The 25,386-nt window shown below is 43.6% G+C and overlaps 1 long non-coding RNA gene across 1 annotated transcript; it reads right to left on the bottom strand.

The window, feature by feature from the left end:
* Positions 1 to 23,782, bottom strand: LOC143840632 (uncharacterized). Its single transcript, XR_013232267.1, has 3 exons — positions 23,664 to 23,782; positions 17,952 to 18,019; positions 1 to 932 (listed from the first exon to the last, which is right to left on the bottom strand). It is a non-coding gene; the product is annotated as an uncharacterized LOC143840632 (long non-coding RNA).
* Positions 23,783 to 25,386: the final 1,604 nt, after the last annotated feature.

Consider the following 25,386-nt stretch of genomic DNA (forward strand, 5'->3'; position numbering starts at 1 on the left):
ATACACTGGAATCCAAACAACAGAATATCACAGCTCATCAAAATCGGCCATCACCCCTCACCTTAGACTTTATCCGTCTGGCAGCCAGAGCAAACAGCGCGACCTTATTAGAAACGTACGTTATTCAGTCTAAAGAAAATGCTTCACCATTAGAAAAAAAGAAAATACAGCCCTTCAGACAACACAGCAGTTCGTGTTGGATTAAATTTAGAACCTGCGTTTTCTAAAAATGGGTAGCTGGAAACAGGCAGAATCTAAAAACAGAAGCATGAAATTCAACATCAATTAATAGATGCATTGCTTTGAAAAGAAATTGTAAGGACTCTGTTGAAAGGAGCTGCAGGGCATATCACTTAAGCAACAGGTTTTGGAGGAACATTGGTTGCGGCACATCCTTCCTTATATAGGTGAACAAGTGAAATCTGCCAGTTTCCAGCAAACCTCTCTAAACCCATCAATTAGTGAACCAGCAAGATGTCATTGTACGTCCTCCACGCATCCTGCCCCCAAATCCCCAGGGATTTCCCAAGCCATTGACAACCCTATGAAATACTTTTCTTGATCATTAAGGAATACCTGGTTGGCTAGATATCTCCTGTCCATTCCTTTGTAGGGAGCAGATACTGCAAGTGACAAACAATAGCCATTTTTAAGGGTTTTATTTTCTGTTCCCTTGCCAACGTTTTTAACTGAGCAGTCAAAACAACATTGCTTCATTCTGCAGAATCCTTTGCATTCAAATGACTGGCAGATCTGGGGACACTGCTCTGCCCTCTAAAATGAAGCTTCCCCGCCTTAAAGGTCTGTGTCAAGAGATTTTTTTCATTTTCCATTTCCAGTGCGCAAACCACCTTTGTAGTACACGCCCTATTAAATTCATCCATAAAGCTTCAGATTTGATATGTCTTAATTATGCCGCCAGTCTCTCATTCCTAAAACAGAGAAAGAAAATGGAAATTAGTTAAAATTACACTTGCTTACTGCAGGGTTGGGTTTTCTTTTTTTGTTATTGTTTTTTGTTTTTGTTTGTTCCATTAGGGTGAAACTGCTAGAGCCAATTATTGGCATTTTCTCTGACGTAAACAGCACAAGATGAATTCATAGAATATAATCTTAGAATCATGGAATTGGCCACACGGGCCATCTAGTCCAACCCCCTGCTCAACGCAGGATCAGCCCTAAGCATCCTAAAGCATCCAAGAAAAGTGTGTGTCCAACCTTTGCTTGAAGACTGCCAGTGAGGGGGAGCTCACCACCTCCTTAGGCAGCCTATTCCACTGCTGAACTACTCTGACTGTGAAACATTTTTTCCTGATATCTAGGCTATATCGTTGAATTAACCAATTGTCCTTCCTTCACTGTAAAGACTACTTCCCAAGACAAACTACTGTGCAAATAAACAATTCATATGGCAGGGGTATGTTTAAGAGTTTAGATGTTGGTTCCTTTCGTGAATGGGCTTCTCTGCTAAATAGACTCTAAATGCTGGTGCATCACTCACAGTCTGCGACTGGCATGCATGTTTCGTATCTTCACAGGATGGTGAGTGAGGAGCCTTGAGTCAATCACAGTTCTCTCAGAGCTCTTTCAGCCCCACCTACCTCGCCGGGTGTCTGTTATGAGGAGAAGAACGGAAGGCAATCATAAGCTACTTTGAAACTCCTTTGGGTAAAGAAAAGTGAGGTATAAAAACCAATTCTTCTTCTTGTGGCTTGGAGAGGGAAAAGGTACTAATGAATAGTGGGAACTGGGGGAAGGGAGCACCTGAGGGCAGTTTTCTGTCTTTCTCCCCAGCAGATCTTCCTCTCAGCTCAGGGCTACAACCATCAGTCCAAGAGGCCTCTGCCCTGCCTCAGGTTTAAAAGGTTGCCTGCAGAAACAAAGCTTAACCAGCTTTCAGCAGATGACTGGCATTTCAAATTTCTCCCCTCTCCTATAACAAACCAAGTCAAGATTTGGGTTTTGTTACTGTGCCTTGAGTTGCCTCCTCTTTCCATCCTACTCTTGCATTCCCTGACTTTCTGGTTTGTGGCAAACCGTTGTTTGCTATTACATTAGAACCTGACAAACCCATAATTCACTTCCAAACCCAAACTGGAAACCTGGGTTTGAGCAGCACATTATAGTAACCATAGAAGGCTATGGAGTCAGGAAGGAAGGAATTGAGGGGAAAGGGGTTGATGCAGCTACAGGCCTGCTCACGATGTTTCCATTACTTCTGAATTGGCCCACAAACACCACGGTATAGTTCCCGTTCTTGGAAAGACACCATTTCCAAAGATACCCTAGATATCACAGTGGGGCATCTTTCCTTTACCCCTGGTGCTTTGGAAGGGGACAAAGGAACTACTTTGCAACACAAAGACTAGAAAGCCACAATGTTCAATCAATGGGCTCATCAATCTATAGAGTATGCTCATCTAGTTATTGGGATATCCCTTTGTCATATACATCAATGCATACTTATTTACATGTACTAGACAACTGCCCTCTTAAAAGAGCCTTTCTTTTAGCACGGTTTAATATCTTTCTTGCAAACTCATTTAGGGGCCAATTTTTTCCTAATTCCATTTAATGATAGAACTTGTTTGCATGGATGTAAAAGTCCCCTAGCCTAGGCGATTATATGAGGAAACTGAAATGTGCATAGAAGAAAAGCAACTGATTAAAATGATGTTGAGTGAGGAAGACCCATCAACTGTTTTTGGGGTAGCCAGAATGTTGTTAGCCATTTTAAGAATAAGTCTCCCATTGATGGACTGTTGGTATCAAAGAAGATACTATTACTGTGATCCTATATGCCCTCCGTGAACTTCGTGCATTATGGATTTACGTTTTTCAATACCAATAAAGGTTTTCTGAATTTGAATCTGGCCTACTTTGATTTACCAAACACCCACCATAGTTTTATGGGGGAAAGTAAGCAGTTAATAACTTCAGGCAGTGCCTGCTGTGGTCTCCAGGAACGCTACAAATAGCCTGTGTCTTTGTGTCTTCTGAAAGGACAGGTACAGATTTTGGAATGTTATCACTTTTGAGGAAATCTCTGGCCTCTGGACTCAAGTGGTTAATTCGTCTTTGTTGTTTTTGGCTTCAGCACTGGCTTGATTCATGGTTGGATTTGATTATAGCTCATTATTGTTTGCTATACATCCCAGTGTTTATGCCCATTTATTTTATTGTTATGCATTTGTCTGTGTGATGAGTACAAAGAGCCAGAAAAGGAAAGGGGCAAAAAATCATGACAGATTAGCTTGGTGACAGAATGTGGCATGTAATCCACTGGGAATTTCTCCTGTGTAAACATACTGAAACATACTTGCGTGAATCTTCTGTTTGTTTCAGCGGGGCTTGTGTGAGAGAGACATTGCAGAAGGGTTTTGCCATGTTCTGTTGAACTTTATCCAGGCAAAGGAAACCACTCATCAATTTAATGTAAAGGTGAAATCTGTTGCCCCTAAATCATCTGATTCCTGGTAGAATCTACTGCAAATAAAAGGAATTCACTGGCCCTCATAAATGCAAAGACAGGTTCGAAATCTTTGGTTGCAAAACTTTCAAGAAACAAAAGAAGAGCTCTGCTGGATCAAATTGGAGGTTCTTCTAGTCCGGCATCCTTGTTCACATAACAGCCTCTTGTTCAGCAAGGCTTTTTTCTTTTCTGTTTCAGGTGAGTAGTCATGTTGGTCTGCAGTAGAAGAGCGGGATGATCCGGTAGCAGCGTAGAGGCAAACAAGATTTTCAGGGTATAATCCAGAGGTGCCAAGCTCAGATCATCCATAAATGTCACTTGTCGGCCTGGGCTACGTGTTCCATAAAATGTCACGGCAGGTACCAGCCACCAGAGATATGAACTTTGTCAAGGACGCGGGCCAACCCAATGAGCAATATTATTTTTTACTCAGAAGACAAACATGCTTAAAACATTAGCACTCCTACAGCATTTTCTTTCTTTAACAGTCTTTGATAGCTGAGACCTCTTGCTCTGAATGACTGCATCGAAATGTGGAGCCAACATCTGTGATGCAGCAATCTTAAGTGTGCTGTTTAGGTGTGTAGCCGCAAGCTGAGAAAGTGCGTTTGGTTTATTGACATTTATTATTGACAAGAGCGGCTCACAGATGTGTATTGCTTCAAACATAAGCAGAATTTTAGAAGGAAAAAAAAACTTAAGTTGGGGGAAATTCAACCCCCCCCCCCCGAACTGGTAAAATGTGTAAATGTCAACCTCAAAAATCTTATCCTTCAAGACAGCATCACACTGCTCCCCCACTTATCTTAAGCAGATTGTAAGAGGGTGGGCAGAAGAGATTGTGTCTGAGCTTGGCTCTTGTGGCTCTTTGCCCAGGGGAATATTGGCTGCCACTTTGGGGTTGGGAGGCGAATTTCCTCCAGACTAGGCTGGCCTGGGATTCTGGTTTTGAGAGGGGCATCATCTGGATATATAACTGGGTCACTATGGGTGGGTAGGCAGCTGTAAATTTTCTACATTATGCCGGGGGTTGGACTAGATGTCCCTGGAGGTACCTTCTATGATCCTATGATTCTATTATGTGATTTGGGGCATCTTTTCATTGTAGGTGGGGAGCAGTGCAAATGTCCCATTTTGTCAACTGTATGGACTCACTATGTGTAATCTGCATTGAGTATATCTCCAAGTTGGAGTTCTCCAACTTTTCCTGCCCTATAGTACAAGTAATCCCGGAGGTCCTCTTCCCTTTCTGAAAATATGCTTCCCCACTACATAAATTCACCAGCCACCTGTCACCGGAATTCCTAAATCAGCCCTTTTTTCCCACGGCCTTTGTGTGATTCATCCGTACCTATCATCTCTCCTCCAAATCTCAAGTCTGTTCCTACTGGCTACGTCAGGCCCATTTAGAGATCTGACCCTCCAAAAAACACGTACACAACCTAATAAGTGGGAAACCCAGGTTCAAAAGCCCCACTCTATGGTGGAGGCTGCTTGGTGTTTTGGGCCAGCCACTCAGATTTCATTTGGATTTGCCTATTTAAAGTGCCACCTTTTAGGTCTGTTTCTACATTAAAATCTGCCTTTTCAGGCGAAGACCCGAATCACTCTCTAACTTACCCCACAGCAAGGAAATAGCTGGATACAAAAAGTTCATCCGTGAAGGCAGAATCTAATTTGCAGCTGCCAAATAGGGAAATGTGTGCACTCGGGTGCAGCCGCCATTTTGAATCATTTGTACACGCCCCCTTCCTCGCACTTTGCCTTAATGCATGAACATTGATTGAGTGCACAACAACACAATACCTGACATTGTCTGAGTGATTCAAGCACCACTGGTATCAAGGGATGGGAGGTGCAATTTTTTGTTTATTTTTTATTGTGTTACAGTGCAAGTGTGTTATTGCATGTGCCCAGATTGAAGAAAAGAGGAGGCATGACGGGAGGTGGGACTGTCCACTCTCCCAGCAAAAATGCACAACACATGCCATGATTGGAGTCCTGACCAATGATGGCAAATCTACAGCTGCAGAATGCCAGTTGCAAATACTTCATTTAGAGTCTTCATTTAGAGTCTGATGCAGTGAAAACACACCAGCAAATCATAACTGTGGGATCAGTCTGGTGTCGGGAGAGGAAGGGTAGGTGATTGTGAGCCTTTTTGAGACTCCTTTGGGTAGTAAAAAGCAGGATACTAAAAAAAACAGCTCTTCTTCTTCCCCAGACTCCACCTTCAAAACTCCAGGAATTTTCTAAGTTGGAATGGGTAAACCCTATTAGTACTTTGGATTTAGCCAAAAATTTTAATTTATTACCAAGGCAGTAATTGTCCTAGAAGCACAAGTGGATCCTGCATAGGCACAGGGGAAAAAGAGAGCCAGTGGGAGGACTTGATTAAGTTTCAGGTTCCAATCCCCGCCCATGCCATGAAAGCTTGCTGAGTGACCTTGTGCCAGTCAGACTCTCCCACCCTAACCAAACTCATAGGATTGTTGTGAGAATCAAATGGACAATAAGAGAAAGATGTAAGCTGCTTTGAGGCCCCATTGGAGAGAAAGGTGGGGTAGGAATGAATTAAATGAATAAATAAATAACAAAGATGCTCAGCTGATATCCTCCTTCCTTTAGGTCAGCCTTTTTCAACCTTTTTAACATTGAGAACCCCCAGAAATATTCTTCAGGTGTCAAGAAACCCCGGAGGTGGCGTAATTATGAAGAATATAGCTCAGAAGCAAAGCTGTATACAAGCCCACTTTGGACCCTTCCCCTTCCCACCCCCTCCAGGCCCATCGTTGGCCATTGCAGGGGGGGGCAGGTCCACATGATCATATATGGTCCCATCATCCAACAATTATTTAGCAATTAAAAAAATTAATTAACTCCCACCCACTTGGGAAACTCTTCCAGGGCCATCAAGAAATTCCAGGGTTTCATGAAACCCTGGTTGACAAAGTCTGCTTTAGGTAGTTACTAGCCCTGGACGGAGCAGGTGGTGGGGGAGGACACAGAATACTGAAAGTGTGTAGCATTTTCTCTTTTAGGACTAATATTTTTGTTAAGCAGTGTTTAAAGCAGTGATAAACCCCTTCTCTCCTGTAGCCCTGAGTACGATCTGAATTGCCCCTCTCCAGTTGTAATTAATCTGTAAAACAGCTGGACAGATCTGTTCATGGAGCCATCTAGCCAGCCCCCCCCCCCTCCCACCCGATGCTGAGCAAGACAGATCAATAGTCTCACTTGACCTAAAGCTGCTCCCTCCTTTCCTGGCCCACCCAAAAAGCCAGCATTTTAAAAGCAAAGGTGAACTATGTGAGGTCTATAAGGGCCAGCCCTACACCAAAAATGTGCGATAGCAATGACATTATCCAATTTTCCGCAAGCCAACAAAACTAATGGTCTTTTTTGCAGCTTAGACACGGGCTACGAGCTCCTTACTTTTTGTCATTTGAGAAAAGTGAACATTCTAGGAGTCCTCTAGCCCCTCCAGGTTTGCAGGTCACCTGTTAGACTACATAAGTTCTACAGCCTTTAGTTGCACTTTATCACCTACTAGAGTCTCTGACTTGCTCAATGCATCCAATTTTTAAAATGTGACTCTTTTTCTCCGGCTCAGGTTTCAGTTTGTTGCTCTCCAGCTTGGCCCTCTTGACACTGTATAAACTCCTCACAAACGTTGTCATCATAGAATAAAACCACTTTCTCTGTGATTTGAGGCCCTACTTATCTCGCAGCCCCAGAGAGAACAGGCAGGATGAATTAATGCTAACCATTCTTAGCCTTCAGATAATCTCTGGGGCTGTTTTGTTATATACAGTTCCTAGAAAGGTCCTTACCGACCACTTTGCTCAGCTCTGGGTCTGGAAATCATCACCATTCAGAGCATATCCTTAGAATGTAAGGGTTTTTTTTTCCCCCTGTATAATTTATTTTTAATAAGGCATGGTTACAAAATTGGCTGTGAGTCTTATGAGTTGCCAGAGATTTGGGAAAACGAAGCAAGAAAAGCTGACTTTGTGCAAAGGCATTTCAGTGCATAATTCCTGTGCAAGCTAAAAAAAATGACCCCACAGAGGCCTACCTAGATATAGAAATCCTCATGGGCAGCAGGCAGCAAGCATATCGAGCACACAGCTATGTGCATGTTGCACAGAGTAAAAGACATATACAAATAACAGGTTGCCCATATCTAGTTACATGCCATAAAAATGTGCTTTGTTTACAAATCTACATTTAAGAAGTTGGGTTTTGTACCCCGCTTTTCATTGTCCAAAGGAGTCTCAAAGCAGCTTACAATCGCCTTCCTTTCCTCTCCCCACAACAGACACCCAGTGAGGTGGGGGGGGGGGGCTGAGAGAGCCCTGATGTTACTGCTCTGTGAGAACAGCACTATTTGGGCTGTGAGGAGCCCAAGGTCACCCAGATGGCTGTATGTGGAGGAGCTGGGATTCAAACTAGGGTTGTGCGTGGCAGCATCCGAATCGGCCATTCCAGCACTCGTGCCTCCTCCCCCCCCCCCGTGGCGCAGCACTGGCTGCATTGGCCTGGAACAGCCGATTCGGACACCGCCACACACAACCCTAAATCAAGCCCAGTTCACCAGATTAGAAGCCACCACTCTTAACCACCACACCATGGTAATTCTTAATTCTTAAGAGTTTTATACAGACTTCCAACTGGTCCTCAAAAACATTGCCTCTGGACAAACCATGAGAAATTCTTGGCGACTGTGCATTGTATAAACATGCTCTGTTCACATACCACATCATTAGTTTGTGAACCTCACCGATACTTACCATAGTGATGGCCACTAGTGTAGGGTTTGTCTAAAAATAGAATTAAACATATTCAAGGAGGATATGTCTGTCAATGGCTATTTGCCATAATGACTATGAGCGATAGGGTTGTGAGTGTCCTGCATAGTGCAGGGGGTTGGACTAGATGACCTAGGAGGTTCCTTCCAACTCTATTATTCTATGATTCTATTCTATGATTAAATGGAACATCCATGTTTAGAGGTAGTATATACCTCTGCATCATGGTAGGGGGCAACAGCCAGCACAGACTCTTGCAGCCATGCTTGTGGACTTTCTAAGATATGTACTTGGTAACAGCATGTTGGATCAGATGGATCATCAATATTCTTATGTTCTCAGACAATCAAGACTCCCTTTCTATGGAGTCCATTGTTTTGATCGTAAGGTCTTTGCCATGAATGACAAAAGAAGTGTCAATGTTGGACAAGTAATCTTCAACACTGCAATGACCCACAATTAACTAGCAACGATGCCTCTTCTGTTTTGGCAGGATGTATCTGAGGTCAATTCCCCAAATAATCAAGCGATCATATTTCTTGATTCAAGCAAGAACTCTAAAATGTATGCTTTTAGCCACTCACTTTTCTCATCCCTTTCTTTGACTTGTGCTTTTTCTTTCGGTTTACGAGGAGGCAACTGCAGGGACGTCTTGATCACTTGTGAAATTTGCTGCAAAATCAGTGCATTCTTGAAGCCCATAATGAGTACACTGATTATTCAATGAGGTTTGATTTCTTATAAAGAGCCAAGAGAAGAACTAACAACAGCTGTTCTATTTATTTAGCAATTTATATACCACCCCTCGCGGACATACCATCTCAGGGAGATTTACACAATAAAATTAAGAAAATTCACATATATAAAATCAAATTAGAATTTTTTTAAACCACAAATTAATCACTGTTTGCATCTGCCATGATTACTGAGATCAAGAAAATTTGTAGCCAGCAAGATGTTGGATATTAAGAAGAGTTGGAGAAGAATAGGAGGGTGGGGGGTATGGGGTGGGAGGGTGGATGGCCTGGGATGTTGCTATAGCTGTTATCTAGCTGGCCTCAACCATAAGGTGACCAGATTTCAACATTGGTAAAGCGGGACACCATTGACCAGAGGGGTTCTTGATTAAAAATTTGGTCTATATGGAGCAACAAAAAGTTTCATAGAACACATAGAACGCAAAAATAGTATTGTAATATATATATATTTAAATTTCAACATAAGTAAAATTTGCCAGGTACCCCCAGATGTCCCTCCAAAAGTGGGACAATCTGGTCACCTTACCATAGGCCTGGTGGAAGAGCTCCATCTTACAGGCCCTGCAGAACTCAGAACGTTTGGGCGGGTCCTGATTTGTCCTGGGAGCTCATCCCAACCTGGTGGGAGCAAGGGCCAAAACTCTGGTTGGGGACGTATTTCTTTAGCTGGTTAGTATCACTCGAAAGAAGAGCTCACTGGGGAACATATTCAGAGTGGCAGGACCCAGCTGGTTCTTATACCCACTTTTCACTACCCAAAGGAGTCTCAAAGCAGCTTCAGTGAACCCTAGGATTTAAATGTCAACTGCTTTCAATGTGTGATGAGAATTGATTTTAATGTGAATATGTTGAAATGGGGAAGGGCATCATGTTAGCAGGATAATAAATAAATGAACAATCACCTTCCCTTCCTCTCCCCACAATAGACAGGGAGGTGGGGCTGAGAGAGCTCTGATAGAATTGCTCTTTGAGAACAGCTTTGACAGGACCATGACTGGCCCGACCTCACCCAGCTGACTGCATGGGGAATCAAAACTGGGGAATCAAACCCAGTTTTCCATCTTAGAGGCCACTACTCAGCCACTGCACCAAACTGAACAGGGCACTAGGTCTCAAGAAGTCTCTTCAGACATTTTAAGGAATATTTTAAGGAATATCTCAAGGATTTCTGTTTCCCCTACCTTTGTTTCCCCTTCATTTGTAATTTACCTTTCTCTTTGCGATTCTTGTTGGATTACACCACGGCAAGCAATGCAATAGGAATAACAGACAAAGTATGCAAGAAAAACAACATACGTACAATCAATGCAATAAAATCCAGATTGCATAATTAGCCAAGGCACTATGTAATCTGCTCAACAAATCAGGCCTACAAAAACAAAGGACAAAACAACAAAAAGAGTATCATGTCTACCATAAGCAATGAAAACTAAACCTTTGCAGGTAATAACCATCACTCTGTTTTCTTTATAAAAACAACCTCCTGAACTATTATGTTTTGCATATTCGGTAAAAGGAACAGACTTCTCTCTCTCTCTCTCCTAACTCAGTGGAGTATTAGATAGTGATTCCGCATGGATATTAGTGAGAACAGCTCTAGATCTTCCACGGATTATTCTCAGAGAAATGAGCTAGTGTAAAAACACCCTTTGATAGATTGATTCAAAGACAAAGAATGTACTGTTGAGTTGCAGAAATGGTTGGCCATTGCCTTCACCTGGGTAGAAGGAAGCTGTAAAAGCAATGCACATGCCGGAGCAAAATAATCCCAGACTCTATGGCCGTCGGGAAGGAAGCTATTGCCCTCAGTATTGGCTAGAGCTTCTGGCCCATTATCAAGGGCATTGTTCTGGAAAGCCCTATTCCTGTAGTTTCGATTCAAGACTGCAAAGGCACGAATGATGGTTATTTGTTCTGACAAGAAAAACTATGAGCCAGGAAAATTACATCGAGAATAAAATAATCTGTATTGCTAGGTAGGGGCGGGACAGTACCAGTGCACAAAAGGATACACAGACATATATTGAATTTTGTTTGGCATGATTGAGGCCACAGCTTTTATACAAATGAGTGTAGGGAAAACAAAAGTGAGGAGGTGGATCCATAAAACCACTCCTCCCCATCCTGCAGCCAGCAGGCCACAGTCCCTTGGGGAGGAGAACCCAACGGCAGGCCCATGTGCGGGGTCCAAGGGAGTCTGAATACCAATGCTATAAGCCAACATCAGGGAAAGAAGCCTTGGCTTCTATGCCCTGTTTGTTAGGCCCAGGCCCCTGGGAATGGGGACATGGTGGTGGGGCCAACGTTGCAAGCTTGAAGGAAGTCGCTTCTAGATAAAACCTTGAAGCAATGGTGATAGTTGTTGGGATTTCCAGGCAGTCTGTGGTTTTAGATTCAGGGAGCAGAACATAGGGTTGTGCCCTTCGGCTTGGTTCGGCCGCCTTGGCAATCACCAAATTGCCTTGGCAATTTGGTGATTGCCGAGTTGGCCGAATCTAGCTGACACGCACACCCCTATTTAGGATTGCACTGTTAGCTTTTTTTTTCTTTGCACCATTTACTATTGCGAAGGCCAGTGTGGTGAGTGGATCAAGGATATCCAGCTTTGAATCATCACTAGGCCATAGACATTTTCTAGGTCAGTGGTCCCCAACCCGCAGTCCAGAGATTGGGACCGGTCCGTGGATCAGTTGGCTCCTCCTCGTTCTCCAGGAGAGAGTCGATGAGATGCAAAAGATCTTGACCTGAGACCCTGGAAAGCTGTTGTCAAACTGAGCAGGCAAGACTGACCTTGCTAGGACAATGGTCAGAATGAATCTAAGGCACTTTTAATAGGTTCACACTTTCCTATCCCAGGTCACTTCATTCACCAGTTTATGGAATAGCCATGAATATACCTTGTCTGGCATGGCCTTGATGCCGGGAGTCTTAGGTCCACACCACAGCACAGAAGGGCAATGGAGCACACAAGTCAGTTTCTCTATTTTTTAATGACAAAGAGTTGGTTCTTATATGCCGCTTTTCTCTACCTGAAAGAGTCTCAAAGTCTGTTTATGCACTGTAGGTTTCATGCCAGGCTGCAGGCTGGAGTTTCAGTCATGGCAGGTTGCCCCACTTCTTCCTGCACCCACACGAGGGAGCATTTGGCTCGGTGCACATTATCCACTGAGGAGCTGAGGCAGTGACGTTCCCAGAGTATAAACAATCAAAGCGGCTTACAGTCTCCTCTCCCCGCAACAGACACCCTGTGAGGTGGGTGAGGCTGAGAGAGCCCTGATATCACTGCTCGGTCAGAACAGCTTGATCAGTGCTGTGGTGAGCCCAAGGTCATCAGCTGGCTGCATGTGGGAGAGCGGGGAATAAAACCCAGCTCACCAGATTAGAAGTTGGCGTTCCTAACCACTACAGCAAGCTGGCTCTGTTTTTTATGACAAAACAGAGAACAATGTCACTTTCCACTTAGGCAAACTTTTCCAAGCGCTATTTTAAAAGTTATCCTTTTTTTTTTTTTTAGTAAGTTGTTCTTGGACCACTGTACTAATAAAACGTCTTCCTCCATCTTGGTGGAGTCCCTAAGAAGAAAGAGATGTCTGTTTCTAATTGTTTTCTTATTGTTGGCTTTAGACTTCACATCTTTTCTGCTGATGTCTGCCTCTAAATGCCTTCTGTGGGAATATAGGATTTCTGCTCTGCGATGGCGATCAGCCCTAATGGCAGGATGTTTATCTGAGGAAAAAAATGTTTTGATCTGTGGCTGTCATCTCACATGTGTTAATTTGGATACAGTTTGGCCTGGATTATTTTACACTGTTTTATCTTATATTGTAATTATGAGGACTTTTAAATAATATTCAGCCATTCTTTCCCACTTCCAATTAGATTACAATGGTAAATGTTACGCTTTCAGCAATTTGATTTTTGAGCGGTTCCTATTTTAAGGGGTGGGGTGTTTGAATGTACAAGTTCTGTCATTAAACCTGCTCTTTTCAAACTGCCACAGAGTAGCCCGATGGTTGTTGCTCGTGAGGAATGTGTTGGGATTTTTCTTTTAGTGAAAAAGCACAGTCCCTGTACAATGCATTGCAAATATTAACTCGCAAAAGACCAGGAAATAGAGAGGAGCGGAAAATATACAGCTTTAGCTTTCTTCTTCCCTTCATGCATGAGCAGGCCTTGCCAAAATGGATCACTTCTTCAGTATTGTTCAGTACACAGATTTTCCACAAGTAACGTCATGAGTACATAGCTGTACAGGTATCAGTTCTACAGTGAGTGTGGCTTAGGAAATTTTCTCTTCTAAAAACACAATAAGGCAGCATTTCCCAACTTTTTTGAGTCTGTGGGCAACTTCGGAATTCTGACACAGTATAGTGGCCACAGGCTCAAAATGGCTGACACAAGATGGCTGCCATGAGAGACAAAGCCAGCTAATACAAGGCTGCTGCAACTTGCCTTCAGTAACTCTTAGTCTTTGTTAGCACCTGCTGCCAAAGCAGTGTTTTTAAAGATCTATGCAGTGAGACTTTTGGAGAGCAGGGGCAGATAGATAGATAGATAGATAGATAGATAGATAGATAGATAGATAGATAGATAGATAGATAGATAGATAGATAGATAGATAGATAGATAGATAGATAGATAGATAGATAGATAGATAGATAGATAGATAGATAGATAGATAGATAGATAGATAGATAGAATTAAGGGAAGGTGCTCATGGGCACCATGTTGCCGACCCCCCCTGCCCCGCCCCCATTAACGGCTGGGTGCAGCAATGCATGACAAGAAATAAAAACACTGTTCTGTTTGTGCAAGCAATAACATTACATATACTGCAATACCTGTTGAACCTGATCATTCCTCGCACAATACAATTTCATCTTTCCCTCTATTTAACATGAGCTGAGCATATTCTGTGTCTTCTGCTGCACTAAGGCAGGAGTGGTTTAAGGACCTGCAGGATTTGCAAGGCCCTAGAAGAGTACATTTGGGGCAGAAGCAGCCAGATTGGGGGAGGAGGGGCCCTCCACAGGTGGAAATAGGTATCACTCTGGGGCTTTACGCACCGGGATCTTTGTAGCAAATTGGTCACTGAATGAAAAATCGCCATTTAAAATAGTGGAATTCATCGTTATGCATACCTGCCTTTGTAGTGGAATCCAGTTGCGTTTTGTAGCGTTTCCCACAGGCTTCCGGTCTCGGCAGAAATCGCTAGAAAGGAAGCGCTATTGCCAAGCTCGTCCCGCCCCTGGCCGTCAAGCAGCCAATGGGCAGCCATTAGCATGCTCCCAAACAGCCCCTTTCCTTTAAGAAAGGTTTTTAAAAAAAAAAAAAACAGACCCATTGCAACGAATCTGTGTAGATTCGTTGCAACGGAGAGACCCATCCAGCTGCCTAGTGTGTTTGAGCTGTCGTTTGATCGTTTGATCGTTGCCACGCTCCCTCCGAGTGAAAAAAAAAATCCCCCCCCCTCTCACGGGCCCGATTTTCGGCTGAATGAATGTGTAAAAAATAAAGGGAAAATACATCAGCAAACGGGCTTTTCTGTGGTTTGTGCTTAGTGACTAAAGGGGAGGGACTGAAGCCAGGGAAGCCTCTAAACAGAAAGAGGCTCGCTGATGCGTTTATCCCCGCTCGCTCGGAGAAAAAAAAAAATGGCGATCGCTTTGCCGGAAGATCAGAGAAGAGAGCCAGGGGGAGGGACTTTGTAGAAACCGCAACAATGTTAACGCACAGGTCTTTTTCGCTAGTGTTGCAGATTGGTTGCAGGAGTGTATCGCTTTCCGGAGGGTGAATCCACTTTTGGGGATTTCCCTGAAAGCGCTACAAGGAAGCGCTTTTTGCAGATTGGTTTCAGGTGTGTGGCAGATTGTCGACGACGTTGTGCAAAACAGCAAATCAGTAGCGTTTTCAATTGGCAACCATTGTGCTATTTTGAAGGCGTGCAAAAAGCCCCTCTGAGTGTCCTTAAAGAGGAATAAGGAGGAAGAGAGGCTACAGGCCTGTTCCATGGGGGAAAGGCACAGTGTGGGGACCCTGTAAGCACAGGGCCCATAGCATGTGCTACATGGATCAACCAGCCCTGCACTAAGGCACACCATGAGTACAATCAAGCCAAAGTTACGCCCTTTAAAATAAGTGTTTAACAACCCTATCTAAAACAATAGGTTTTAACAGTGGTTTCTTCTTCATATAAATAGATAGAGATAAACAGCTGTACGAGCATATCCCAAAACATAAGATGCCAAAATGAAGAGGCAGATATATTATTGTTTCACGGAATGAAAAACTCATGACTGGTTTATGGTTTCTCTGAACAGAAACATCATAGTTGTTTTATGGGACTTCTGGGCTCATATGCCTTTGGCATTCTTGCAGAACTCTACTTGTGAGGAGTTATAACATTTGTCACCATAGGACTATACATTCAGAAGGACTGGTTTTGGATCACCGTGGTCTCCAAGTTGAGGCCCAGCCTAGTGATACCCGACAAGCTAAAAAAAAAATCCTCTGTATACACATTTTCCCAACTTGCAGTATTCTGCTGCATGAAAATTAGTCATATTCTGTTTCATTCCTACTTGACGCTCAAAAAGTCCTCAGTGTGCTGATTACTGGAATTAACCTGAACTAATTGAAACGGAGATTTATTTTCAGACCAATACCAGATTTCATGATTTGAGCCATCAATGTATCTGGAAGTCGCAGATATGCCATGGGGTGGTTCTTTAAAGGTGCCACCCAGGTCAGTGTTGGGGAGGCACAATGAGGAGGGCATTGACATGGCACATGACTATGAGTCACTTCTGGTGATCAGTGACATAGGAGACAATAAGCATCACTTCCTCTGCGATAGGGCTGTGGGTGTTCTGCATAATGCAGGGGGTTGGACTCGATGACCCATGAGATCCCTGCCAACTCTATGATTCTATGGTTCTATGAATGTTATTGAATGACATGATATTGAGCCATTAGTTCTAGCTTGCAGCTGGAAATGACTTCACTATGCTCTAGGAGTTTGTACCCCACTATGGTTAAAAATACAACAACAACCATAGATATGAGTGGGATTTCCTATAGCATGATGATGTCATGTTGGGGTACAAACTGGAACTGAAGCCACAACGTTGTGTGTCATTGTATGATGTTACTCCCCATGCTCCCAAAGTGCTCTCTGCTTGCCAGTGATCAGCTAGCAACTCTAGGAGGAATCGATGGGGGCATCTTTCTCGTGGCACTAAAATATCTTAAACTGGCCTTCCTTATGCCCCTAACGCAGAATACCACTGCTGATCTTTAAAACGCTAAAGGGTTTCTCCACAGTACAGAGACAGATCTGTACCCAGAAGGTGTGTCAGAAGAACCTTTGTGCTTGCAAGAAACGCCAGTTAATAAACATGGCACCCAGTCCTGTTCTCAAAAATCTAGGGGGCTTTACGCACCGGGATCTTTGTAGCAAATTGGTCACTGAATGAAAAATCGCCATTTAAAGTAGTGGAATTCGTCGTTATGCATACCTGCCTTTGTAGTGGAATCCAGTTGCGTTTTGTAGCGTTTCCCACAGGCTTCCGGTCTCGGCAGAAATCGCTAGAAAGGAAGCGCTATTGCCGAGCTCGTCCCGCCCCTGGCCGTCAAGCAGCCAATGGGCAGCCGTTAGCATGCTCCCAAACAGCCCCTTTCCCTTTAAGAAAGGTTTAAAAAAAAAAAAAAAACACACCCATTGTAACGAATCTGTGTAGATTCGTTGCAACGGAGAGACCCATCCAGCTGCCTGGGGTGTTTGAGCTGTCGTTTGATCGTTGCCACGCTGCCTCCGAGTGAAACCCCCTCCTCACGGGCCCGATTTTCAGCTGAATGACTGTGTAAAAAATAAAGTGACTGCTTAGTAGTGTGCTTAGTGACTGAAGTGTGCTTAGTGACTGAAGGGGAGGGACTGAAGCCGGGGAAGCCTCTGTTTGAGCTGTCATTTGATCGTTGCCACGCTGCCTCCGAGTGGAAAAAAAAAATCCCCCCTCCCCCCCCTCTCACGGGCCCGATTTTCGGCTGAATGTGTAAAATGTGTGTGCTTAGTGACTGAAGGGGAGGGACTGAAGCCGGGGAAGCCTCTGTTTGAGCTGTCATTTGATCGTTGCCACGCTGCCTCCGAGTGAAAAAAAAATCCCCCCCTCCCCCCCTCTCACGGGCCCGATTTTCAGCTGAATGAATGTGTAAAATGTGTGTGCTTAGTGACTGAAGGGGAGGGACTGAAGCCAGGGAAGCCTCTAAACTGAAAGAGGCTCGCTGGTGCGTTATCCCTGTTCACTCGGAGAAAAAAAAATGGCGAACAGTTCGCCGGAAGTTTGGAGGACAGGCTCAGGAGGAGGGACTTTGAAGAAACCGCAACAATGTTAATGCACAGGTCTTTTTCGCTAGTGTTGCAGATTGGTTGCAGGAGTGTATCACTTTCCGGAGGGTGAATCCACTTTTGGGGATTTCCCTGAAAGCGCTACAAGGAAGCGCTTTTTGCAGATTGGTTTCAGGTATGTGGCAGATTGTCAATGACGTTGTGCAAAACAGCAAATCAGTAGCGTTTTCAATTGGCAACCATTGTGCTATTTTGAAGGCGTGCAAAAAGCCCCTAGAAGTGCCCTATGAGATTGGGGACTCTATGAGATTGGGGACTCTATGAGGCTCTATGAGATTGGGGACTGGTCTAAATCATAACCATGCCACACAGAGGCTTTGCTTGATTTGGACAGAGCCCTCTGTGATTCTCATCGTCATCTATATGCCTGATATGTGAGATATTTTCCCATACTACAAGGGCAGATTTCTCAAATCAAACCCACCCACACCTTAGTCAATACATGGTCCATGCATTGCTATATACCCACATTGGAAGGGAGAATGTTTTCCTTTTTTTTTACTTACCCTACCACAGAATGATGATCCTTCCTCTGATATATATATATGAACTCTTCCTTCAGATTGCCCTTCCACTGTGAAAAAGGAGTTCAGAACTTCATGGTAAAATTCAGATCCTTCTTTCTTTATCCCCAGGTCTAATCACTGAATTGTGCATCTTATCAGCTGGGTGACCTTCAGCTAGTCAGTTCCCTCAGAGTTCCTTCAGCCTCATGTACCTTGCAGGGTATTTGTTGTAGGGAGAGGAAGGGCGGATGATTGTAAATCATTTTGAGACTCCTTCAGGCAGTAAAAAGCGGGGTACAAAAAACAGCTCGTCTTCAGCTCTTCTTATCGATTTGGTATCTGTTTGAAAACAGTAACATCTCCATAGTCCTTCCTGTTCATGGTTGGATCACATTGCTGCAGCCAGCCATGATATCCCAATGAAACACAGAAAGAATTTCTGGAATGCACCCTTCAATCTTATAACAGTAGGGTTCTATGAAGGGAGTTTTCATTGTTGTTGTTGTTAACATATTACTGTCTTCTCCAGGAAAAAGAATTATGAGCCTTACCAAGAAGAATTCCAGAATAATCATGATTTTACTCTTTGGCCCTAAGTCACTGAGCATTAAACAGATGAGATCACTAGGTAGAGGATAATCAGTTTTCCAGATGTGCAACTCAAACCTGTGGGTTTTTAAAAAAAATTAATATCTCCTATTTGAATAGCTATGCCCACTGGAGGTTTCAACAAGTAATAAAATATGTGTGTGGAGATGTATGTTTATTTTAATAATAGACTAGTGATACTTGTTACTTCATTTGGGGAATAATTGTCATGATTAATCTACTGCTGTGCTGCTACGTTTAGAGGAGTCAATGAAAAGACAGAAAGAAAGGTCTAATAAGGAATTCACTCTGAACAAATGGATTCCCCAACATGTATTGAATTTGGATAAAGCATCTGATTAGATCATGATTTATTTTATAGGTTTAAGGAGAACACTTTCCAAGTATTTTCAGAGTGCTTTGTGGGCCCCAAGTCCCACAAGTGCTTCATATGGTCTCCTTATTTATTACAATAGGAATGGCTCAGGGAGAGGGGGGTGATCTATCACTGCAGTAAGTGAAGAATTTCTGGATGATATAAACAAAGCATTATCAGGTGTATTTGACCAATGGACCTATGTAATAAATTATGACTTGGCCAATGTCTTGTAAACATGGATTCTAATGTCTTCAGCTCATTTTTATGACTGCATTTTTAGCCATATCAGATATCACCAAAGAGTGTTTTGGCTCTATTTTTTAAAAAATATGAAAAAGAAAGCCAAGACCATATGCAAGTAAATAATTTTCATAGACAGCAGAGGTGATTGGTTTCCAAGTCATCGGCCATTTCCACACGAGGAAAATGTTCCTGGGCAGACTTTGTGTGTTGGAGGCATATAGAGCCCCCTCCACATGACGTCTCCAACATCCTGAGACTGTCCAATAGCCAGGTTGTGATCTGGCCATTTTTAGTTCGTGATTTTGGGAATGAAGAAAACTGGACTTACCAGCCTAAATCACACATATCATCAGTGAGCAACCAGTGAGCAACCAGGGATAAGACCATTTGTAGGGGGAAACGCACGATAGTCACAGCAGCTTTGTCCCGCCCTCACACCCACCCTCCATTTCCTGCTCTGAATAATTTTTTTTTAATGGTGCAGTCCATGTTGCAGCACGCCCACTATCCTACATTATCAAAGGTGAAATAAAATCTTCTTTGAAGTGTCCATGGTCTTTTGGGAATCAGGCAGGCAAAACACAGCCCTTTTTTGTTTTCTGGAGGTGGGAAATGAACTGGGTAAGGGGGAAGGGTGATTGGGCTGACTCCTCCCGACCATATAGGGGTCTGAGCAACTTGTTTTAAAGCCAACCATTAACACAAAATGTCTTTTTGGGCTTTATTTACCTGTCCAGCCTTCTCACAACTTGGGTAGGCAAAAACAGCTCCGTTTTCATTTTCTGGAAGTCAGAAATGAGCTTGGAACGGTGGGGAGGCAATCTGGCTGCCTTCTCCTCATCATACAGGGGCCTGAGCAGATTGTTTTAAAGCCAACCATTAACACAAAATTCTTTTTGGGCTCCAGGGACAATGTTCAGTATCTCAGAAATCCACCCAGATAGAAATAAACTGCAAAAGAATACTATAATTCCAAATAAAAAGGGGGGGGGAATGCTGTATCGTTCTGGCATTTCTACATAGCAACATAGCGCTGTTGATTTTTTATTTAAGATGCATCTGTGTTGTGGCATTACCGCATAAAACGCAGAAGTCTCTTTTTTAAAAAAAAATATTTCGGGGCTGAAAGTATCAGTCCATGAAATAACTGCTGTGCTGTGATTGGTGGCTTGCTGTGATTGACAAGCCAAGGAGCGAAGGGAGAAGTTTGGCTTGTTTTCCCTTGCAGCTTTGTCAGTAAAGGGAGGGGTCTCCCCATGAGGAGAACTGCAAACGTGAGATTTACCATCCCGCAATTGTCAGGAGGAAGCCACTCGTGTTTTACCCCTTTGTGCAGAAATGGCCATCCTAACGCAAAATTATTTTGCTATTTGGTTTGTTTCTCCTCTTCCCTCTTTCCAGTAAGAAGAATCTTGCTTGGTATTTGCTTTGAAGGCTGCATTTATTGAATGTAGATATGTTGGAATCTGACAGGGGGGTGCTGCCATCCATTAATTTTGGAAATCAAGGCAACCAAGTCTGAACATTAAACAGAAGAGAGTACGTCTCAGAAATAGACTTTTGTTCTATTATTAGTTTTGAACATTTTAATTTTGATCTGTTATATTCCAGCATCCTGTTTCTGGCACATTAAAGGCCAATGCAAACATGTGATTAGATTCCCTTCTGCTAGGAGAGAGGCAGTAGATAATCTGCTTTGCATGCAAAAGGTCCCTGCCTGGTTCCATCCGAGGATCCCCAATTAAAAGGATCAGATAGGAGTGTGATGTGAATAGGGTTCCCATCCCCCAGGTTGGGAAATTCCTGGATATTTGGGAGATGCAGCTTGGGGAATGGGTGGGGGGTAGGGATGGTGCAAGAACTGAGTGGAGTCCACCTTCTAAAGCAGGCATTTTCTCCAAGGAAACTGATTTCTGTTTTCTGGAGATCAGCTGGAATTCCAAAAGCTCTCAAGGTTTCAACTGGAGGGTGGCCCTCTACCAAATAATCTGGAAGCCCCCTGCTCGTTAAAGTTGACCTCAGTAGACCATTGGTGTGGCTCATAACTGGATCCAACAACTCCTCTCCCCTAATCTTGACAAAGAAGGTCTTCCCCAAATGGTCCTGTTGGAGGAAGACTTAGCAGAAAAGCATCTTTGGATCCAATCCATTATTTGTATATTTAAGATTGGGGGTAGGTGTCTCTGTGTGTATGAAGTGCTGGTCAAGTTATTTCTGTCTTATGGTGACCCTATGAATGAATGACCTCCAAAATATCCTCTCATTAACAGCCTTGCTCAGGAGGAGGGCTTCCTTTATTGAGTTACTCTCTTTATTGAGTCAATCTAACTCCTGTTACCTTCAACTTTTTGTAGTATCGTTGTCTTTTTCATTGACTTTTGTTGACCCACGTATTATAGCCTCACTTAAGTTATTTTAGCTTTTACGGAGAATTTAGGGTTGGTTTGATCTAGAACCCACTTACTTGTCTTTTTAGCAGTCTATGGTTTCCGCTCTAACAGCACATTTCAAATAAATCAACTTTTTTCCCATCAGCTGTCTTCTCTGTCCAACTTTCACACCTATATATGGTGATGGGGAATTATTGTGGCACGAATTAACTTGAACATGGTCACCAGTGACACATCCTTACAGTTAAGCTCAGGACTACTAACTAAAAATGTCTCAAGGAAGGTCTCAAGTCATTCTCGAGAAAGACAATAAAAGCAAAGCTACTTTAACAAGCATACAAGTTTCAACGTGAACATTTTTGACCAGACCACAAAAACAGCTGTAGAAAACACTGGCAAGAGAACCACAGTCCAAAAGTTTATATACTGTCAAAGGTCTGGAAAAGTAGAAAAGCTTTCACCTAGAAACTTCATCTCCAAAGAGCATGTGCCAGGGAAATTGTCTCAACCAGCTCTGCTCTGCATGCAACAGCTAGTGGTCCAGAATGGGGATTTGTTGCCCGCTCCTCAACAACAGAGAAGTGGATCTAGCCGGAAGGCTCTGTAAGTGTTCCAGAATTTACAGAAAGGGCCTCCTTCTTCCCGCAATGGATCAAAACAGCGAAGCTGGTGATGGACCTGAGGCTGTGACTTGCACTGTTTGTATTTTTTACCTCAGAGTAACTTTAAATACACATGCACCAAGTGCAAATTAGTAGCATTCCTGGAGGAGAAGGTACAGAAGCTAGAAGAACGCCTGTCCACACTTTATTCTAAGGAAGGGTGAAGAGTTCTTAGAAAGAACTCATGAAGCACTTTTTGGAGAGGAGTTGGGAGAGGTGGGAAAGGTGACTCACCAATTAGAGGAGAACCCAATACAAGAGGACAGCAGATGGAAGAAAGTTACCCAGAGGTGTCGAAAGATGAGATATTCTGCCCCTCTGACATTCAGAAATCTGCCTGGAGATAGTGACTCTGGACCACAGGAACCAGGGCTATTCCCCCAACTCCCCTGAAGCTCATTATATGTTTCATAGGCCCCTGTGGATGTGAGGACTACATCTTCTGCTTCCCAATGTGTTAGGACTAGATGTGTGCTGGTAGTTGGGGATTCCCTATAGAGAGGAGTAGAAGCCAAGGTATGTTGACTGGACTTGTTTTCTCAAGAGGTATGTTGTCTTCCTGGTGAAAGAATCAAGGATGTCTCAGAAAGGGTGGAAAGACTTGTAAAGACTTGTTTTTGCACCATGGATCACGCTACCGTGATGAGGCTCTTCTATCGGAAGATGGTTTGCACTTCACAAAAGTGGGGGGAAATGTCTTTGGACCTGTTGAGGAAGGCTTTAAACTAAGTCCAGTGGGAGAACGAGATGTACATTCAAAGCCTAGTTCAATGAAGATAACTGTAGATGAGAATGCTGCAGATTTAAAGGGAATGGCACATATGCCGGGAACTATTAAGTTTCAGGAAAGTTCAAAAACTGAAAGCCTCGGGCACTCGTATGAAGGATTATGATGTCTCTACGCTAATGCGCAGAGTATGGGAAACAAGCAGGAAGAACTAGAAGTTCTAATAAAGGAAGGGGACTATGATCTAATAGGCATTACATAAACCTGGTGGGTAACTCTCACAACTGAAATAATAGTATTGAAGGGTACAACTGATTTAAAAGGGACAGACAAATAAAGAAGTGGGGAGGAGTAACACTATATGTTAAGAATATATATACTTGTGAGGAAATATATGTGTCTGAGCATGAGAGTTCAGCTGAGAGTCTTTAGGTAAAAATAAAAGAAGTAGGAAATAATACTGGTATTATGGTGGCGGTTTACTATAGACCGGCAGTCCAGGCAGAAGACTTGGATGAGATGCTCCTAGACCAGATTACAAAGTTCTCAGAGAGAAAGGACCTAGTGGTCATGGGAGATTTCAATTACCCAGATATCTGTTTGAAGACCAGTTCTGCTAAAAATGAAAAGTCCAATAAATTCTTGACGTCTTGCTGACAACTTCATTTTCTAGAAAGTGGAAGGGGCAACCAGGGGGTCTGCTTTTTTAGACTTGTTACTTACCAATAGGGAAGAACTGGTTGACGAGGCAAAAGTTGTGGTTGCACTTGGTAGTAGCGACCATGTGATTTTGGACTTGATGATCTTGGGGAAGAGAAAAGCTGTACGTAGTCACACATACAGGCTGGACATCTGGAGAGCAAATTTTAACAAACTTAAAGTTATGTTGGGTAGAATCCTGTTGTCAGAAAAACTTAAGGAGATGGAAGTCCAAGAAGGAGTTTCTCAAAAGTAAAATACTGAAGGCACAATTGCAAATGATTCCCTTGAGAAGGAAAACTGGGAGGAACCTAAAGAAGGCAAGATGGCTTCAAAAACAGCTTTCAAAAGAGTTCCTGCATTGGTTGTTGGACTAGATCAGTGGTTCTCAACCTGGGGGTCGGGACCCCTTTGGGGGTTGAATGACCCTTTCACAGGGGTTATGGCAGGACAAACAGCTTGGCCAGGGGGGTGCCATTCACACAACAGCCTTGCGAGGTAAATCGAGATAGAGCGTTCATCTGTCTGGAGCAGTGGAAAAGAGCGAGATCGGCATGGTGGGACATGAGGCAGAACTGAACTGAGAAACCCTGAAAAAAAAACCCAATTTATATTCAATCATGAACAATGGATCTTCACGCCATTTGTCAGTTTGGGTTTAATTTTTTTGAAAGAACACTTGCATCATTTTATGGTTGGGGCTCACCACAACATGAGGAACTGTTTTAAAGGGTCGCAGCATTAGGAAGGTTGAGAACCACTGTGCTACATCAGGGGTCCTCAACCCCCAGTCCGCGGCCCGGTACCAGGCTGCGAAGGCCATGGTACCGGGCCGCTAGCGGCCGTGCCTGCCTCCCCCCTCACAGCGAGAGGGGGGGAAAGAGGCAGGCGCGGCCGCCAGCACGCCAGCAACGCAAACACACACATGCGGAGCTGCCGCTCATGCGTGTTTGCGCCCCCTGCTGGCGAAAATGTGCATGCGCGGGAGCTCTGCGCATGCGCGTTAGCGCTACCTAGTGACGAAAACGCATATGCGCAGTTACTGCGCATGCATGTTTACGTGCGGCGGCGGTGGCCGGGCCACCGGCTCTCTCCCACCCTCGGAGGTGGTCCCCAACTACAAGAAGCTTGGGGACCGCTATGCTACATGATCCTGGAGGTCCCTTCCAACTCTATGATTCTATGAGTGTAGATGTTCACCTTCTTTCGCACCAGCTGCGCATGTGGAAACCTGCTTTCACACAAGAACTTCCTTTATTGGGTTGGAGGGCTTGCTGAGGAACTTCCGCAGTTCTTCATTTTTAATTATCTTTCTGAGCAGGGGAAGAAGTACATTGCCCTCTGGTGTTTGTTCAGAAAAATGACCAAATTGTCACTTGTTATGACTTCTTTAAATCTGGCAAGACAAGAAGGGGATGAGGTTTTCTCAGTAGCAGTATTGTGGCTTTGGGATGCCCCCCTTCAGAGCAGTTCATATGGTACCCCCCCCCCACTAGCCATTGATCTCCTACTAAAGATGGACTTTTCCCAATTAAATTAGGTTAAATTAGGGGGCTGCCATTTGTGGTTTATGGCGCTGGACAGTGTTTTAATATACTGGGATCTATTGGCTTCACCTGATTTGTTGTTGGAAGTTGTATCTTACAGATTGTTATAGTGCTTAAATTTGTAATCTGTCTTGGAGATGTGACAGGATGAAAGACAGAATTTTAAAAGAAATAAATACAGATAGTAACTAGGCTAGCTG

This window comes from Paroedura picta, chromosome 6, assembly GCF_049243985.1.
Source record: "Paroedura picta isolate Pp20150507F chromosome 6, Ppicta_v3.0, whole genome shotgun sequence".
Lineage (NCBI taxonomy): Eukaryota > Metazoa > Chordata > Lepidosauria > Squamata > Gekkonidae > Paroedura > Paroedura picta.